This window comes from Haliotis rufescens, unplaced genomic scaffold (genome assembly GCF_023055435.1).
Source record: "Haliotis rufescens isolate VD_foot unplaced genomic scaffold, xgHalRufe1.0.p SCAF_5, whole genome shotgun sequence".
Lineage (NCBI taxonomy): Eukaryota > Metazoa > Mollusca > Gastropoda > Lepetellida > Haliotidae > Haliotis > Haliotis rufescens.
Genome location: NW_025964223.1, coordinates 30,513,640 through 30,533,734, shown reverse-complemented (window position 1 = coordinate 30,533,734; position 20,095 = coordinate 30,513,640). Strand labels below are relative to the sequence as shown.

At 43.3% G+C, this 20,095-nt stretch overlaps 1 protein-coding gene across 2 annotated transcripts in view; it reads right to left on the bottom strand.

Moving 5' to 3' along the window:
- The window catches only part of LOC124118347 (28S ribosomal protein S15, mitochondrial-like), a 122,240-nt gene that overhangs the window by 23,392 nt on the left and 78,753 nt on the right, over positions 1–20,095 (bottom strand). The window lies entirely within an intron of this gene.

The window sequence follows — 20,095 nt, the reverse complement described above, 5'->3', positions numbered from 1 at the left end:
TGTAAAAAACTTGCAGCACAGGATCCTGCATTTAGGCATGCAGGCCACCCTGCTGAATGGGTATAAAAATCCACATCAATGGCTGTTCATACAGTCCTTATAACGGCAGTAGAGGCGGTGACAGAATGCCAAGACTGAATGCAGCTCAACGGAACAACGCCATTGGGAGATTACAAGCTGGAGCAACTCAGCAAGAAGTGGCCAGGCACCCGGACAGACAATCTCCGCACTGTGGACCCCATACAACAACACCAACAGAGTTGACGACAAGACCAAGGTCAGGAAGACCAAGGGTGACAACCCAAGCACAAGATCGATACATCCGGCTGCGACACCGCCGAGACCGCACTACCACAGCCACGTCTACAACCACACATATCTCTGGGGTACACAGAATATCAGATCAAACGGTACGCAACAGACTGAGCGAGGCTGGACTTTTTGCACGAAGACCTGTTCGACGTCATGTATTGACCCCACATCATCTGGCAGACCATCTGCTTTGGTGCCAACAGAGGGTTAGACGGGCACGTGCAAGGTGGAGAAATGTACTGTTTACTGACGAGTCCCGTTTCCTACTGCTTCCTGCTGATGGGCGCACACGTGTCTACAGAAGTCGGGGTGAACGTTACGCCCCCAACTGTGTGCAGCAGGTTGTCCTATTTAGCGGCGGGAATGTCATGGTATAGGCCGGAATTCATTACGGTGGTAGCACGCCTCTCGTGCATGTGGTAGGTGCATTGACAGGTGTGCGTTACAGAGACTTGATCCTACAGCCTTACGTTCTTCCTCACGTCAACGTTCATGGCGGACAGTTCCAGCAGGACAACGCTCGACCGCATATTGCACGTGTTTGTCAGGACTTCTTACAGCACAACAACATCCAGACATTACCTTGGCCAGCCCGGTCACCAGATTTGTCCCCGATTGAGCATCTGTGGGACGAGTGCGTTCGCAGAAGGAATCCACCGCCCCAAACCCTTCCGGCGCTTCTTGATGCACTTCAGCATGAATGGCAGCACATCCAACAGCGTGTTATTGACAACTTGATTGCATCTATGGGTCGTCGGTGTCAAGCGGTGATTGATGCACGTGGAGGGCACAACCGATACTAACAATTTCTGTACCCCTGTGACATTAACTGTATCGTGTATGTGTGTCTGTCTAGGTGACACGATTAATGTTTTGAACATTGTGTACATTGATCTTCAAACAGTGTTTCAATTATGGTTTCTGTGTCCTATTTTGAAACAATCGCATTATATTACAAATTAGAAAGTCAGTGTTAAGTTTCTTTTTTTGAAGAGTATACATTGAGCACCAAATTAAAGAAATCTCCAAATTTCAGTTTTTCACTCAGATGACAGATGAAATCCGCAGTTACTAGGACATGTTCACATTCAAGCTGCTTGGAGAAATCCTGAAGGTTTTACCTGAAATCAGTACCGGTAAGTGAATGGGACAACCATGTCCATGACACTTTTGGAGGAACGTAAACACTACAAGCAATGCAGAACTTGCCAGCAGGAAAGGAAATGTATTCAATACTCGGAGATCCTTGGAGGTCTCTTTTACTGTAATCATTGATGTGAGTTTCAGTGAAACATAAAACATGAATCACACTTACAAACTTCACATCTAGTATAGATGATGGGGGTTCTGGCTCACTTCCACTGGAGCCAGATTCATATACCTATACTGCTACTACAGAGGGAATTTTTTATGTCAAAATGATGATGCGATTCAACGATCATCATAATTGTATTAAAAGAATCATCAATATTAATTAATAATGAATAAAATTTACTATAGCCCACGAGGATATTGGAAAGGTATAGGAGCAATACAAAAATTAGTCACTGCGGTTAAGGTATCTAAAGATGTGGCCAAGGATTGGTTAAAGTAACAAGCGATGTGGCAAATATACTTACTAGCACCGCGTTATATACCGAGGAAGAAGTTTGATATTTTTACAATGAATGAAGTTCATCAGGCTGACCTCTTGTTTCTTCCCCATGATAAGGTAAGACGCAAAACGTATCAATACGCTTTAACCGTAGTGGATGTGGCTAGTCGATACAAAGAGGCTGAGCCATTAACCTCGAAAGATTCAACAGAAGTAGCTAATGCACTGAGCCGCATATATAAACGTGGACCACTAAAATGGCCCAAGTTGTTTCAAGTAGATCCTGGTCACGAGTTTATGGGATCAGTAACTAAACTGTTCACAAAGCACAATGTCGCAATCAGGCATGGTGAAAAAGAGGCCCACCGTAGTAAGGCTATCGTTGAAAGATTTAACCGGACATTAGCGGAACGTTTGTTTGGATATCAGTATGGGATCGAAATGAAATCGGATCGATTAAGATCAACCGAATGGGTGACACGATTATCAGCTGTTGTATCAGCGCTGAATAATAAAGTAACGAGATTAATCAGGAAGAAACCATCCGATGCGATTAAAATGAAATCTGTGACTTCCGAATCTTCAGCACCGAGGAGAGGCAAAGAACAAAAACTTCTGGATAGAGTAAGCGTTAGATATTTATACCAGCCCGGTGAACTCGAAGGAGGCCTATGTCGCGCAACCGATCCGATTTGGTCCCTCAAGACATATAGCATTAGTCGGTTGGTTATGAAAGAAGGAGAGCCTATTCTTTATTATCTTAAAGATGGATCGGGCAGGGCATTTATACAAGAAGAGTTGCTCATAGTTCCCAACGAAACTGTATTACCACCCTAAATAACCATAAGCATAGGTAGTTACACCATCCTTATCAATCCATCTCTTTGTATCTAAGGGGGATAATGATGTCTTGTTCATTCTTAATCCATATATCCTGTGATTGTCACTTCTTAAAGAGTTCATCTCGTGTTTGAATGTTCTACCGTTGAATAATGCTTCTTCATACTGTTCATGTTTGATATGCTTTTTTACTACATACTTCTTAACACCTTTAGCTTTTCTTATCTCTCCATTATCGGACTTCTTTATAGAATACATCTTAGGTCTTAATCTGACATACTCCGCTAAAAACATTTAAAGCTAAATTATTTTGCTTTTCCACCTTATCAATTTGTGAGATTGGTGTAGGTGTTTTGTCTACGGGGAACATCGCAGATCTTATCGTAATTCTGAAACAGTCATCGCCTTTTTTTTTTACATTAATTATGGCTTTTTTCTTTTTATAAAACGGGGGGAAATCTATTTAAGATCCACCTTTGAAAGACATATAATTTGTGCTATATCTAAATATAAACTATTGATTTTATCCACACCCCAACCCGAACCTCTATTAGTCCAGCGTTCTAAAGTTTTTTGTATCCTCTGAATTGATGTATCTAATGATGCGGTTATAGCATCGCATTCGGTTATAACTTCTTGCTTGCATCGGAAATAAGGTTCGGTATATTCGGTGTCATTTTTACTCAATGACATTTTCACCGTCAGCTGGTATTTTATACTATTTTAAATCATCTAACTCCTTGTTAATTTTGCTCGATACGATTGGCTTAACATCATTACCATCCATGTTGGAATTAATATCCATCTTACAACCTCTTAGATATTTACCCACACTGTCTGTGGGTACAAATTTTAACTCATCAACTGGTTGATTTTTATCAACATCATCTGGTTGTTTTTTTATCATCTGGTTGATTTTTATCTAGTAAAGCGTTCAATTCAGCTTTTCTCATTCGAGAATAACCTCTCAGCCCACTTTTTTTCGCTCGAGCTTTGAGCTCTCTAACAGTCTGGGGTTGGTTGTATTCCAAATCGAGTAGATCGATCAATTCAGCTTTTCTCATTCCAGAATAACCACGTAGACCAAAGCTTTCAACTCACTGACGAAAACCATTGTGGTATATATACAAAATAAGACATTTGTCTAAATGATTATATTTCCATATATCTTATTCTCCCCAACCTATTCCTCCCGTTGATGTAATCTCTCTTCCTAGCGTAAATAATCTGCTTCCTAACCCTATCAGCGCCGTGTTTCTTACATAAACAATAACAACATCTGACACCTATCCCACATACAGAACACGTATAATTTACATTTCCTTGTCTGATGTAAAAAGCGTAAGAACTACAATATACACCAACACATGGTTTCTGACATTGAATTGGCTTCCCCATGAGTGTATATCTACACAGATTCATGATTATACACCTATCATATCATCTGTCTAAATGAAAAGCACATATCGAGTCTCTCAACCAGCCAGATCTATTTATAGCTTGTGCATAATTGTGTAGCTATAAATAGCAACTGCAGACAACCCAAACACTATAAATGCTATCTGACGGTCCTTCTGAGCCTCTGATGGTGTATAAAACTGAGAGAGTGTTGGCCTCAGCATTGGATCAAGTGTCTTTCCATAAATGAGGAAGTATTCGTGCATGGCAGATTCAACATCCTTAAAAGTTTGAACTGAGTGCCCCTCTTTACGCAGTTCATCATTAATAAAATCTAATCTCTCCATTCTTCGCCTAGCCCATTGTGAGTGGGCTGCTTCGAGTTGTTCTAATGCTTTATTATGTCGTTTACGCTCCTCTTCAACTTCTTTAGCGTTTGATTCCCTATATCAAGAATCATCATACCGATATCATAACCATTAAAATCTAGCTTTGGTGGTGTGGCTTTAGTAATCATATACGAGCATAGCCAATGGCCAAGCCGCTGACCACCGCTGAATGATATGTTGCGTTTATCAACATTTTACCATCTGTAACTGGAGTAGTCATGCTTTTTATAACATTACATGAGGGCTTAACTCTAGATCAACCTCATCTAATTTTTGAACTTGTGACGTTTTCTCTTCCCTGTTCTTATAAAACAACCATACCGCCGTTATAGCAACAACTCCTAGTGCATAGGGAGCCCAAGTTTTAATCGGATGTTCAATATTTGAATTATGCATTAGTTTCGCCTTCCTCGCTAGCCCGCCCTTCCTACCAGCTGCGACTTTTCGAGGATTCTTAGTCACTCTGACTTATTGTGCTGGTATTTCCTCATTCACAATCGGGGTTATTTCCTCGTTCACTTGTTGTGATAGAATCGGGGTTTGTACTTGTTGTGATTGACTCTCCATTATTATTAAGTGGGCACTTATGTTTAAATTGACAATACCTAGCCGTTATTAAAGCGGTGGTTACCGGAGCTAAGAACATTCCGTATCTATGATAAAACTCACAGCTCACTGCGCTTATAGCGTGTTCGATGAATGGGTCTTTCTCGAGAGATTCGCATAAATACGGGCGATTTTCTGCCGGGATAGAAAGAAACGTACTAGCTACGACTGTGTATAGTTGTAACATAGCCGACCCTATTGTTTTAGTCATGGTAGCTCCCAGTCTAAGCCTCGTAACGCAAGTACAGTTTTTTAATTTCTTCATCGGTCATGTTATCAATTTTTTCGGTGGTATAATTTTCCACCAAATATTGGGAATATTTTCCACCAGCTACCAAAGCAGCGAGTCTTTCTCTATGTTTATCTAAAGATTTATCTACCATAAGGTTGTGGCTCATCTTGGAGTAGTTGTTCGATAAGTTCGTCGCATTCCATAATGTAATACCGAAGGAGATATTTAAGTCTAACATAATAAAATATTGCAGATCCAATACAACCTGAAATAATAAACTGTTGCGAAAGAATTAGGATTTCAAACCACATTATGTCATAATAACTGTAATGTTCAATTTACCGTATTTTTGCTATATTTTTGCTATATTTTTGCTTAGCAGTTGCTATAATTTTGCTTAGCAGTTGCTATTTTTGCTATATTTTTGCTTAGCAATTGTATAAGCAGCTGGTTGATCGGTTTTTAATACGAGTTAACAATGCTTGGTTGAAGCTAACAGTTTTCTGACTTTATCTCGTTCGAGCTTGGTATAAATAACATCATTTTCGCTTAAACATTCCTCGAATGAATCTCGGTCTTTGCAATGAAACAGGGCTACCCATTTGGTCTGCTCTCTGAGATCTTTCCGGACAGAGTTGTATTTTTGAGTAAGTACACAAACGCTATGCTCCATATGTCGACCACTTGGCTTAGTCAAAACTTGTGGGCATTGATCGTAGCAGGGCTGTTGTATGTATCCGCTAAAGACTATTTATCCAAATAAGAACTATTTAACCAAATCATGAGTAAAACAGCCGCGACTCCACCTACTATAAGCACTGTCTTTTCATCGATATGTTGTTGATTTTTAGCTGCAATATGTGGTGGCAATTGTGGTTGTGCGTCAGTAGATGATTGTGAAACATGTGGTGTCTGTGGCTTGACTATTCCCGTTTCACCTGTGTTTGTTTGCGCTATTAATTCGGTGTTAATATCTGAATTTATACCTGGTTTTTGTTGATCGGAAGCAATAACAATTTTATTATTATAACCGAGGACTTGATCGATCTTAAGTTCCATATTACTCGGAGACATGTAGAGTCTACTTTGGATCTACTTTGGATTGAGCGTACTGTAATACATCTTGATAACGCTTTATAGAAGATGGTATGTCAACTGGTGAATTAATAGCATCCTCTACGTTTGCGACAAACTGTTTTTGCGCATCAGGCGCCGTCCCAGAACCAATGATTCCCGTACGTGTTTGCGATTGTGCACCAAGAATTGCCCATACATAAGTTCTTATTGATTCATTAACTCTTACAACTTCTTGGTTAGTAAATTTATTTTCTGTTTTATCATTAAGAAATTCATTCCATTAAGAAATTCATTCCAAGCGTTTGAGGTGTCGTTCATTTGTACAAATTTTGTAACAATATAAATTAAACCACTCTTAAAACTGATAATATCCCCTCTCCAATCGTTACTCGAAAGTTCCCAGCCGTGATACCAATTATATGTTTTTAAATAAAGATCATGTATTCTTACATAAAGTTTGTTTGTCTGTAACAACCTAAATGGATTGAATGGTTTTTGGTGAATTTCTTCAACTAAATCATCACTTTCTTCTTTAACAGTTACTTGTCGATTGTACGGAACACCTAGACCATGGTTAAGTCCTTTAATATGCCAATCTTTACTAGTAGAAATACCAAATTCCTGACAAATACGATCATAAGCGAACCTATTGTACTGATTATTTGTGGAATTCCATGCTCGATCCTGCGGTAATGGGGCACTAATTTCTTTAAGAATATGTCTAATCTGATAGTACACGTGAAATGATAAAACAGACTTATTTAGTTCAAATCCGGGGGCATTAAGAGATACACCACATCCTGTTGTGGCACACCATATGGCAAAGTTTAACTGGTTCTGCCAAAATTGCATTGGATTGTGAAACCAATCGTGCACCATTTTATCGCTAGTTGCTGTGACCCTGTATTTTTCAAAGATATCAGGGAATTTAACAACAAAATTAGCACCAGAGGCACTTACTAAAATCGACTGATTAGTAATGTCATTTGATTTCATATTTAAGTTATGATATAGTATCTTTGTATATTTAATATGTATGTTACACTCCCAGGAATGACAAATGGTCAGTCTATTGAACTGCTTCATACTATCGATAACTCGGATGGTCAACTTGAAGTCGCTCTATGCGATGTAACGTATTACCCGCGGTGGACCAATATAAGTGCTGCAAGGTATAATAAAGAGATATGGATAAATGGAGCAAGCACACTATACCTGATGGGTATTACAGCGTATGCTCAGTCAATGATGAAATTTTTAAGCCTTCAGGAGCTAGTCTCACACAAAATGAGTCGAATGGGATGCTGAGTTTAAAAGCTGGAGAAGAGGTTGTAATTCTTTACGAGAACTTAGCAGATACACTTGGATTTTTTAGACAAAAAGTATTAATACGACCCAACAAAACAGAGTGTGGAGTTAAATTGCCCGATTTAGTTCCCTATAAAGAGTTGTGCATCCATCTTGATCAGATCAGTACAACGGATAATATTCAACTCGAAAGTCCTTCTACTCTGTTGAGAGCTATTCCAGTCAAAGATGAAAAATATAATAGCGGTAGAACGGAATCTTTCTCATTATTACAATATAAAAAATTAAAGCGTGGTATTATTTCAGACCTCAAAATTTCTGTATTAGATGTAAAACATCAACCTGTACATAAAGGATACTTGAGTGTAACACTCCATATTATAAATAATGGTTGATTCATCAGGCCCTGGAACAATGTAATACAATTGCGCTTTCCGATCTCGGAGACACAGAAGGATTCGGTAAACCCAGCACCGATGGTAAGTTATACGCTTTACACTTACAAGATAATGTATACAAGCGGAAAGAAGTTGCATTCACAGGTAATCTAGGAAATTTAAGTGATGTTCACGATAGTAGACTCCATAAAAACACTTCGTACAATCTTACTCACAACGATGATAATAAATGGGCTATGATCGAAGCAAAAATTGAGTGGCTATTGAATATCGTCATTACCCCACCATATGTGACATCAATTAACTAAGATAATGAATAGTGGAATCGTACTCGGGGCTTATATCCCATCAAAACGAAAAAGTGTGTTAGTCTCTCCCCTACCAAGAAACCCAGGTCATATGTTATATAGTCGTCCGGCAGCAAAAAATGTTAGTTTAAATTTGGTTACTGAATTCAATGATATAAAAGATAACTTGAAGGATATACCTAATCTTTCTACACTTATTATTGAAGTCTTGTTTGGGGATGCACTGTTAGATGCCTTCAAAATATTACCAGGTCTATCAATTAAATGGCTCAAGCAACACGAGCGTCAACGTTGCAGTATTATTTATATGGGAGTAACACCCATTGCAACCCTTGATGGGGTCCAAATTATTAAAAGTGACAGCATTTCTCTTACTAAGATATTCATGCTGTATAATATACATTTAATAAGGTTGATGTATACTCTCAAAACATTGAAGCAAGACCAATTAAAGACTATTATATGATATAATAATATACACTATGAGTTTATATCCAGTGCTCGATGAAAAGATGGATACTGTTGATGGATTTCGATTACATCAAATAAGCGACATAAAACATCGAATAGAGAAGGAGAGGGAGTTTAGACTTGGATTGTATAAAAAGTATCGAAGTGCCGTGAATGCCCTCGACGGAGTTGACACTGCTCTTGTAACAGCCGGCATGGGACTCAGTGTAGCCGGTGTTGGTTTATTATCAACTATAATCGCCGCGCCTATCGTACTTGGCATGAAAATAGCGGCTGGGGTCTCAGGACGGGCAGGAATAGCGATAAAATTCATTTCTCGTAGGTTGGAAAAGAAAGCATTAAAACATGATAATATTGGTGAAGAAACATTGTATGGTTTCTGAAACAAGCACTACCACCATTTTCTATGTCAAAGTCTATGTACCAAATTTAGATATCTCATGGTTTTTTAGTTCTGCTCCAGAAACGAAACCGGATGGAAGGCACCCATTCCTATATCCCCCTTCCACTTCCAGCCTTCATAAATCTAATCCACAACATGCAATACTCATCATAAGACCATGACTGAATACCAAACAAAACTAATTAGTGGTACCTTCGTTAAACGGAGGATGAATTTTCAACATTGCCATATTGCTCGTGTGATTTATTGCAGCTGTTATGTAAAGCAGAGATTTAACAGATTTTTGGAATGACTGTAGGAAACAAATCACTTCACAAGTCCTCACATACGGTAATAATGATCTTCGGTATAAAGCATAGAAGTCTAAAATATTCCACACAATACAAATATATACAAAGATTTATGGTTAGAATTGGTCTTCAGCAACCCCTGCTTGCCATAAGAGACAACCAATATTCAGTCTCGCCGTGATGGTTGATGGATGTCATAGTTTCTCAATTGCGAAGCTCATGATGTCAAACACTGGACTGTCTCATCCAGACTTGTTTATTTACAGACTGATGCCATATAGCTGGAATATTATCATGAGGTCAGGTAACCCATGTGTTTTCATGTCTTTGCACAGGACATCATTCTTTGATCATGAATTACCACGTAGCATGGAACTAAGACAAACTTGTTCAAGTACGTCTAATAACGCACCCTGCAGGAAGCAGAGAGCTAATCATCCCTTGCCCCGCCTGGACAGTTAAGTTCTTCAAGACTGACTGCACACATACATCTTTTGATGTAAGGTGTGACTGCTTGGTATATCTTTTTACGCTCTGTTAAAACTTTCAACCTGCATCTCAGTCATTGAGTAACACTATGACAGGAAGAGGAACGATCGACAACTACTCTCGGGGGCCTTCAAAACAAAACCATTCAATCATAACCACCGGTTGGTGATTGGAGGATTTGGGACACAGATCTATTAATAGCCAGCCGCGACTTCTGATGTGTTGAAGACATACAGTCTCTACAGACGAATCTCCTCCCTTCATAGGTACTGTAAATCTTGAAATGAATGTGAGTGTGAATTAAATGTGAAAAATGCAATGGTCTTTGCTTGCATTAATGAAAGTTCGTATTTATTTCTCCAAAATGTCTATCAACAATCAGACGGCCTCACTGCACACTTTGGATAGCAGAAATACCAACTTGAATATAAGCACAAACATTGTTTGTTGAGCAGCAGTTGTAACAAGTATATAACAATGTCATTGAAAGAATAGGAATTAAGCCCCTATCTCACATACACGATTTTAGAAATTGTGAACACGATTTAAGAAAAGTTGAAAAATCGTGTTGATCCGTGCTCGACCTTGTGGTTTATGCAAATATCTTAACCAAACACAACCCTCACACGACCAAAAACGACCCTCATACAACCTTCATACGACTGAACACGACACTCATACGACCATTATTAGATATTTATACAATACAACACGATTTAACCTTATTTAACACGACCCCAATACGACTGTCATACGACCAAACACGACTGTCATACGACGCCCATGCGACTTAACACGAATCAACACGACCCCCATACAATTAAACCCGAATCATTACAATGTCCACACGACTACAAAAATAAACACGATCTCCATATGACTGGGCAAGACCTTCATACGACATATTTTTGTTTATTTTGGTCACGCGGGTCATGTAGTATATAAGCGGCATTGCAACAGCATTTCTGTGTCAGTCTTCACCATGTTCAACAACGAACATCCGGTGTGTTATCACTGCTGGGGTCAAGAGTTCAACCCACTTGTGTCAAACTAGGCATCATTGACTCCAGCAGACCAGACAGATGCCATCCACACAACTCTTCGTCAGTGGCCGACACGACACAATTCGCACCGATAGGCTTCACCACACTCCTCAGATCTGCACCCTTTGTCTTGTCATCTGCCTTCAAGTTTGTTGACACCTTCTACGCATGCCACTCAGTGAACTGTTGTTGTGTCAATTATTTTATTGCCTTTGAACTTCCTTAATGCCAGTCAACAGAATAAACATATAAACTGTGTGTTGTCCTTAGGAAAACATTGTTTACTGTTTTTACGGAAGTCCTCTTCTCAGCGCTCATTGGCGGTGCTATTTGCTGTTTGATTAGATTAAGGAAGGGATATGTATCATTCCACTGTGGATGGGGTGGCGGGGAGTCGTATTGATATTGAGTTGCATTTTTAGCTCGGGGTCAGAAGTCGTATTAATTTGGAGACACATTAATTTCAAGATTTACAGTATTCAAGTCTGGGAACCCGAACTATAAGTATAAGGACTACAAGATGATATAAATTCAAAGATTTCTTCTCGTCTATACACAATAAGACACACTGGTGTAGTACTGATCCTTGATCATCTGCGTTGGTGCGCTGCTGTCATTTGTAGAGACAGTACGATTGGTCCAAACTGGTGCAGTCCCTGCACATCCAAGACAGAGGGGTCCCTCAGGTAGTGAGAAGCAAACACTGTCTCGGACATCCAAAAACAGCCCTCCATTATCGCTGACCCGCGTATGAAAAGCTTGCCGAATGACTGATCGCAGCCAGAACCTGTGGACCTGGAGAGGGAGAGATGAATAATCTCCTTCATAGTCTACGAAGGGGTTTGAAAGCTTGTAGTTAGATCTTTAACTCTTCAACACCAGTCAACTAGAAGCTTTTATTGCCATGAAATTGAGTTCACAGTTCTGGGGTGTCTACATATATTAAGGAAATTATCTGCTTGTAAAACATCTTTGCTGCTTTATGTTATACACTGTTTGAAAGGTCTATTCCTACTGTTTAATGAATAAGAAAGTTATGTTTATCACATTATCTTTTAAGAAAAAAAGGAAGCTAATGCATTCATACTGTCCTGATTGATCACCAAGGAAGCGAAAATCGTGGCGATTTTTGGCAATAGTAAGATTTCATAACATCCACTTACCTTTTTCTTATTTTTTTTCATTGTTTACAAAATCGGAAAATTATTATTAAAAAAATACTGAGGCCTAAATTTACCTTTCCATGACTGTGTCTTTCAAATCATACCCTGTTTACATTAAGGTCATGGACCTCGCCAACTCAAGCTGCAGTAGCTAGTGCTAGTAGAAAGTCTGTCTTAAATAGGACAAGTTTTTAGGTCTTTGTCTTCCAATGGTTCATAAGCTTCTGCTGATAAATGGCGTAGTAATGTAAAGATCCGAGGATGGAGGCCGGAATCTCAAAGGTTGAAGTTCCGCAACAGTGGAGATTTTTAAGACTGGTCGCAGCAATCGCTAAGTTGATAACAGCTAGATAGGTAGCAAGAGTAGATCCCTTCAACTTTCTTGAAGGTATTCCACTATGTGTTGAGGTGTTGCAGTAGTTGGGGATGGTATATCCCTAGACTTGCAATTTCCATCAAATGACTTCCATTTATGGTCATAAAGACTCTTCGTGGAAGTTTTGTAGAATTTTCCTCTTCGGAATATTCTATAAGTAATACGTTACCACTGTTATACCGAGGCTGTTGTCTCCCACAACTGCTCTTATAGCGAAATCTACCACAGAGATGTCAATTACCTCATGCAGCACGTGTGTAGCCACCTAAGCTGCCATGTGACACCCTTCACTCTTGTCTCTTGCGAGAGCAAGTGCTCGGGGGACATTCAGGCGGGCATCAGCCCAGTGGTAACGTATTACTTATAGAATATTCCGAATAGGAAAATTCTACAAATTACATTAAGTAATACGTTACCACTGTTATACCGAGGCTGATTACCACAGTAGGCGGTGGGGAGCGCTACAACCCAAACCTGACTGCTTGTTGTTCCTTTTCCGACCAGCGGAAGTAAACAAGGCGGAAGAACTCGATGCGCATGCTCCCAGCTTGGCATTACCCTATAGGAATACCAAAGCACTGTCAAGGGCATACCGTAAGGCTCAATCGTCTTTGCCAAACGATTGGTGACTCCAAACGGCCTCACTGGATAGGTATTTCATCGCCGCAGTGGATGAGAACACAGTACCCGTGTGAGCTGAATTTTAGATCAGGTTAAACAGTCGGGAAGAGGGAATTTAATTTCATCCAGACCGTATATCCCAAAAGCAAGCCTACTTAAAGTATGCGTTAGGCGCGTGACCTAATTCCAGTATTTGTAAGCATGCATTACAAGGTTGGAACACATGACGGACAATTAAATACATAATTGTCAAAAAGACAAAAAAGGACAAAACACACAAAAAGCCGCCTCACCTGTGGTGTGAGAGCGCTGGTTTGCGGGACCCCCACTCCTGTTTCCCACGGCGGTGGGAACATTGGAGTTGACCCAGATTGACCACCGTGCAAAGGTCTGAAGCCTGAGGAGTTCGGAACTGCGCTAGGCACACCCCTTAGATGACCGCTTGCGCCGCGATCAGCGGCCCAAGACGGTGCACGCCCTCCACGTCTTCATCAGAAACCTTTCTGAGGTAAAGATTGGCAAATACCGAGTCAGAACGCCAGTAACAACCTCTCAAAATTCTGTGAACAGAGATATTAGAGTGTAGGGCAAATGTTGCCGCTAGCGCACAGATCTCGTGTGGGTTTGACCCCGCAACCGGTACCCCCCGTGACCGGAACGCCAGATTGATGACAGAACGAAGCCATAACGCAATCGAGTTGCGAGTTTTGTCAGCAGTCCGATTAGGGTTACACCATATGAACAGACGGTCGCGCCCTTGTCTACGTTCATTCGAGGCCTTAAGATAATGCTTAACGGCCCTAACCAGACACAGTGATCTGTCCTCGGTATCAGCAGGATTTCATTGAGTGATCTTACAGTGAATTCTCTCTCCGTTTGGCCAAATTTCTGATTCTTAGCGACGAAGCCCATGAGCAGGCCCAGGCGGACCGCTCCTTCGTCGCCCCAATCAAATCGAACCTTGGTGACATCGAGTGCATGTATGTCCGACACTCTTGCCGCTGTGGCAAAGGAGAGGAGAAATGCTGTTTTCAAAGTCACATGCCGGAACGAAGCACTACTCAAGGGTTCATACGTAGCCTCCGTAAGTGATTGCAACACTAAGGAGAGATCTAAGGCCAGTGCCCGAAGGCGGCCCTTTTTAAGATCTTGCTGCTTGAAACCCTTGAAAATACCCCGAATCACCGGCTCTTTTAAGAGACTGGTACCCATAGCAACGTCCCGTACCGTAGCAACGGACGAGACATAGTTGGCAATGGAACCCCCGGAGAGTTTCCGGGTCTCTCATAAGTGAGACATGAAACGAGCAACGTCCTGCACAGATACCTTATCTGGCGAATGAATGTGATGTTTACTACACCAGTTCGTGAAAATAGCCCAGCGTGCATTATACACCTTCTGGGTAGAATCACGATGCATACTAATGTATGCCCGAGACGCCCGATGAGAGAAACCTTTCCACCTCAGTCGCTCGGTGACAACATCCACGAGTGCAGATTGAACTGCCCTGCGTTTAGATGAAGTTGACGGGTGTGAGGGTGGATCAGCAGATCCGGTCTCACAGGCAGTGGAAGTGGCGACTGCGTGGCATGGGCCAGCAAGTTGGGGTACCACGATCTGTTCGGCCATTGGGCGTGATCAGTAACATTCGACAGCGGACTCCTCGGAGCCGGCTTAGAATGAGTGGTATTAACGCCGTCGGCGGGTAAGCATAAGTGTCCATGCCCATCCAGTCTAACATGAGTGCATCATGATCGATGGCCCTCGGGTCCGGGACTGGTGATACAAACAATGGGAGTTGATTGTTGAACCGTGTTGCGAACAGGTCGACCATCGGACAACCCAGACGTTCGCACAGCCACTGAAACACTACTGGATTGAGCATCCACTCCGTGGGGCTCGGATCCCGAGGCCTCGACAGAGCGTCTGCCAGTATGTTCCGCACACCGGGGATGTGACGGGCGCGCACCTGGCACGGGATACTGTCAACCAGAGCGTTAAACTCGAAAGTGAGATCAAGTAGTGAGTGACTGTGGTTCCCCAGGGTTTGTTCACATAAGACGCTACCGTCGTGTTGTCAGTCGCCAGCATGAGTCGGGCGCCGACTAGACGATGCTTCCAGTGATTGACTGCGTTGATCACTGCCTTGAACTCTAGGCAATTGATGTGAAGACCTAGTTCGACTACGCACCACAGCCCCGAGCTCACCTCCCCCTTTAGATGGGTGCCCCAGCCCACTAGAGAGACGTCTGTATACAGGTTCAACATGGCCTGGAAGGGCCACATAGAGACTCCTGATAAGACGTTGTATGGGACCGTCTGGGAGGGCGACTGACGCACTGTTCTCCCCCTGTACTAACAACTGGATGAGAAACCGTTGCAGCGGGCGGAGTTGGAGACGACCCCGTTCGGTGGTGCAGTCTTGGGCTGATACAAGTAGCCCTAACAGCTGTTCCCAAAAGTGAACAGTCTGTTGCACAGCTAAGACTTTGGCAATCATCGCCTGAATCTTGTGCCACCGATCTGGAGGGACAAAGAGGCGATGGGTCACCGTGTCGAACCGACCTCCGATGAACTTCAAGTTCTGCGAGGGGGTTAACTCGCTCTTGGAGAGATTGACAATCCACCCCAAATGCTCCAAGAGCCGAAGTGCAAAATCGAGTTGGCGTGACAGGGTGTCCGTCATTCGATTGGCCACTAGCGAGTCGTCCAGGTACGCAAAGTACCTGATACCCCTCTGGTGGAGGAACCCCACAATGGGGGTGGTTAACCGGGTGAACAGCCAGGGAGCGGACGATAGGCCGAATGGGAGTGCTACCCATTCGTAGTGCCGGCCTTGAAAGACGAATCTGAGATACTTGTGATGGTCCGAATGAATCGGAACATGCAGATAAGCATCCTTCAGGTCGTTCGATGCTAGCCAGTCGGCGGGCATGACCAGTGCTTTCAGGTCCGCCAAGGTCAACATTCTGAACTTGGGCGGTTTGTGTAGGTAAAACTCGTTGAACGATTTCAGGTTGTGAATCATTCTGAGTTCGGCACTGTCCTTGGGAACGAGAAATATCCTGGAGTAAAACCCCGGTGTTATTTCTGGTAGGGCTAACTCCCGTACCACCCTCTTCTCCACCAACCTGCCAATGGCATCGGCAAGGATAGGAAGATCGGCTTCCGAATAGAAACCTTTTTTAACGGGGTGACGGTGAGCGGCGGATCCGCCTAGTAAGTCTGGCTCCTACCGGGGAAGGAAAGGGAAGCCTGACAGGCTGCGGCAGGTGCAACTGTCCAGGGCCGAGTGATTCGGGTTCGCCTACGGGCCAACCGAAGTTGACGCTGTCGGCATACGAACCCCTCCAGTGAGAGTCACCTGGAGGAGCCCTTGCTGTCCTTAGACGGTTTGGGCTTCCCCCAGTGTCCCTTCTTCCCGCGAAAGGGCGGCAGATTGCCCTTACCGGCGCCCTCGGGGCGGGGCTTCTTCCCGAAGGAAGAAGGACCCGACCCCTTGGACTTACCAGCTGCAGCATCCTGGGGGGCGCTCCGCCTAGGAGCGGCACCCAGGCATCGATGCAAGGACCCATCAAGATCCAGCGTTTGCCGAGAGGCCTCGGCGGACAAAGCAGCCTGTTGTTCTTTCAGAACGCCAGGGATCTTGTTAATAAACAGGGTCCGTGCAGACCAAGGCTGCGAAAGGAGGACCTCCTGGTTAGCAGCGTCCAACCCCGGGGCGGCAAGTGGCATGTGCCGGAAAGAAAGGCCGAAGCCCCGGCGACGTACTCAAGCGAAGCATTTAAACAGATTAAACAGTTTAAATGCGCTGGTCTCGGTCCGTGGGAGAACCTTTGACCAGACTGGCTGCTGCTGCCAAGTAGGTATCCCCGTGCGACATAGCGAGCATTGAGCGCCTAGCGAGGGTGTCCAACTGCTGCAAGGTAGCCTGTGGCACCGTAGCAGCCGGTGGGGCACGAACACCCAAACGCTCAACGTGGGCCTCCGCGGTGGGACCGGCCTCGGGGAAGGCAAGGTCATGCACCGGGAATGAACCCTTTCTCCATGACGGCGGAGGCAACGGGAGTCCCCGACCAGAGGCATTGCAAAGGCTTTCTCCAGGGAAGGCTTAATACCGTGCAACAAGGTTGAAGCGGGGAAAGCCTTGTCGGACGACTCCTCGTAGACCTCGGCGGAACCCACGGAGCCGTGGATTCACCGCGGTACCTGCAGGGGCTTAGGCATGGCCTCAAAGAAGTCATAAACCATGGCCACGCGGTCCTTAACCGATAGTGGAGCCAATGGTTCGTGGGAAGGACCGGTGACCACGGGAGCCCCCGTCGCACCGAAAGACCCCGCGTGTGAACCCCCGGCCAACGAAGAGGCCGGGGACAGAACAGCCAGCAGCCTATCCTTGGATAAGGCCGCCAGCTTGGAGTCAACAAGTTGCAAAAGCAACGTGGTAACAGAGTCCCCGGTCAGCCCAAGGGCCGCCAGGGGATCCGCTGCAGACGTGGAAGTGGTACCCGCAAGGGGACCCCGACCGGACGAGCTGGCCACCACAGGGGTGGAGACAGACTGCTCGTAGAGCCTGTAGCGCTCGAATTCCTCAGGCCCCAGACTGTCGCACAGGGCACATCGGGTGTCCCCGCAAGGAACCCTGCACCGCGGGCAATGATCGTGGGGATCCCGGGACGATAGAAATTTGCGGCACACCGCGCAACGCCTGGTTGCGGGAGTGGAGGGGGTGGAGCACGGCGAAGTGTCCATGTCAGACATTGTTTATGCTATAAACAAAGAACAAATCATGGTTACAACACAAGCGCTACAAATATTCACAACAAACATTTTCACAAGAAAATAAACGAGTATTGCGAATATAGATCAACCACATATTTTAGCGTTAGAGAAATAGGTGATGTGAAAAACCCAATCATACTATAACAGGGGAACGTAAGACGCAACGTGCAGACAAAACACCCCTTAATTATATAGAGAAAAGGGCGGGAATTTTTTTTCCTTTTGGCGGGAAAAATATTTCCGAGTGTAGTTAAAGCAAACGCCCTCAATAGATACAGTTTATATGCAAGTAATAAACAGTAATAAATATCACCAAAGGATGAAGAAACAGGAACGCTTCCGAGCAGTCTTTGTACGTCTTGCTGAGGCAAGCGAAGAGACAAGAGTGAAGGGTGTCACATGGCAGCTCAGGTGGCTACGCATGTGCTGCATGAGGTAATTGACATCTCTGTGGTAGATTTCGCTATAAGAGCAGTTGTAACGTATTACTTAATGTAATTGATGTGCATCTGTCATTGTTAAAGCCACTATCCTAGAATGTCCTAGAATGTCAAAATCGGAAGACTGAGTATCTATTGTGTCTGGGACGGGAGATCCAGCGGCGATCCTGTTGTACGGGTTTGTTCGAAAGTGATCCAGTTTAGTTAGGAAAGAGTCTGATGTATCATCATCAATTATAGAGAGCAGACAAATGCAGGGATTTTCTACCTACTGCTCTCGGTGTTATCTTCTTGGCCTTCTACTCATAAGATTATCCATGTTCTACTGACGTAGATTGAGATCTTCTGTTGCTAGTAAGTCTATTGCATGCTTGCCGTAAAAGGTGATGCATGTCGTAAGAGGCGACTAAAAGGATCGGGTGGTCAGGCTCACTGACTTGTCATCCTATCCCAATTGAGTGGAGTGATAGTCATGATGTCAATCACTGGATTGTCTGGTCTTAAAGATGCATTCAAAAGATTGCCCTTTTTCGAAAAATATTATCTTTGATAATTGTCTTTTTGTATTCTGATAGTCTTTCAATAATCAACCAAAGTTCATAAACACATAAGTCCTGTCTGAAGGGTCTTGTATGCCTAGTGTTGTGATTATACTTTCCTAAAACATCAAGTTAATAGAGTAACAATTATTGTAATTATTCCATAATAATTTTTTAATTTGAAGTTTACACGATATAAGGCTTTTCCATTGGACGAGAGGTCGGTCACATGACCGCGAAATTGACGTTCATAAGTATATGAACGAAACAATTTGACCTTCATACGTTTTTCACGAGACTGTATTCTTGAAATGACGTAAACACTGACGGACTACTTCCACATTCCTGGGGAAACCCCTGGGAATTCCCTTGCAGGAAAACATACATAAGCGGTCTTTCTGATCTTTTAGAACCTTTAATCTTGGTCTCAGCGTTTCAGTATGCATTGAGTAAAGTCAGAGAGCTTGACTGCATGATTGTTCACGAATATCCTCGCTACGGCCCATCCTAATGAGCAAACGAAGAAATGCACATCCAAACTATCGTAGTATCGTCTCGATCCATGTCTAGGCTGACAGTGACTGTCTCCAGTAATCTATGAATTTACCTTAGTGTCCTAAAATGTCCTAGAATGTTCCTTGGCAATTAGCGAATTCTGGAGATGCGCCAAACGCAAATATATAGCATTTCCAAAGACAGATGGAGATGGCTTGAATGTGGATAAGTAGTAGATCTGATAATAGAGGAAGTCGAAGGGGATGTCTTTCTGTGATGTTTACAAGCACTGAGAACCAGCCTCTCTCTGGCCAGAAGGGCACTACAAAAAGTAGCTGAAGCCTTTTTGTGTCCGAGAATTTTTGCAGTACCCAAGGTAGAAGTATCGACTCGATCCGTGTCTAGGCTGACAGTGACCGTCTCCAGCAATCTATGAATTAACCATTGTGTCTGTTTGACGCATTTTAATCACCTTTCAATGATCGGCCAGATCAATGATGACTAACACATGTAACCACCAC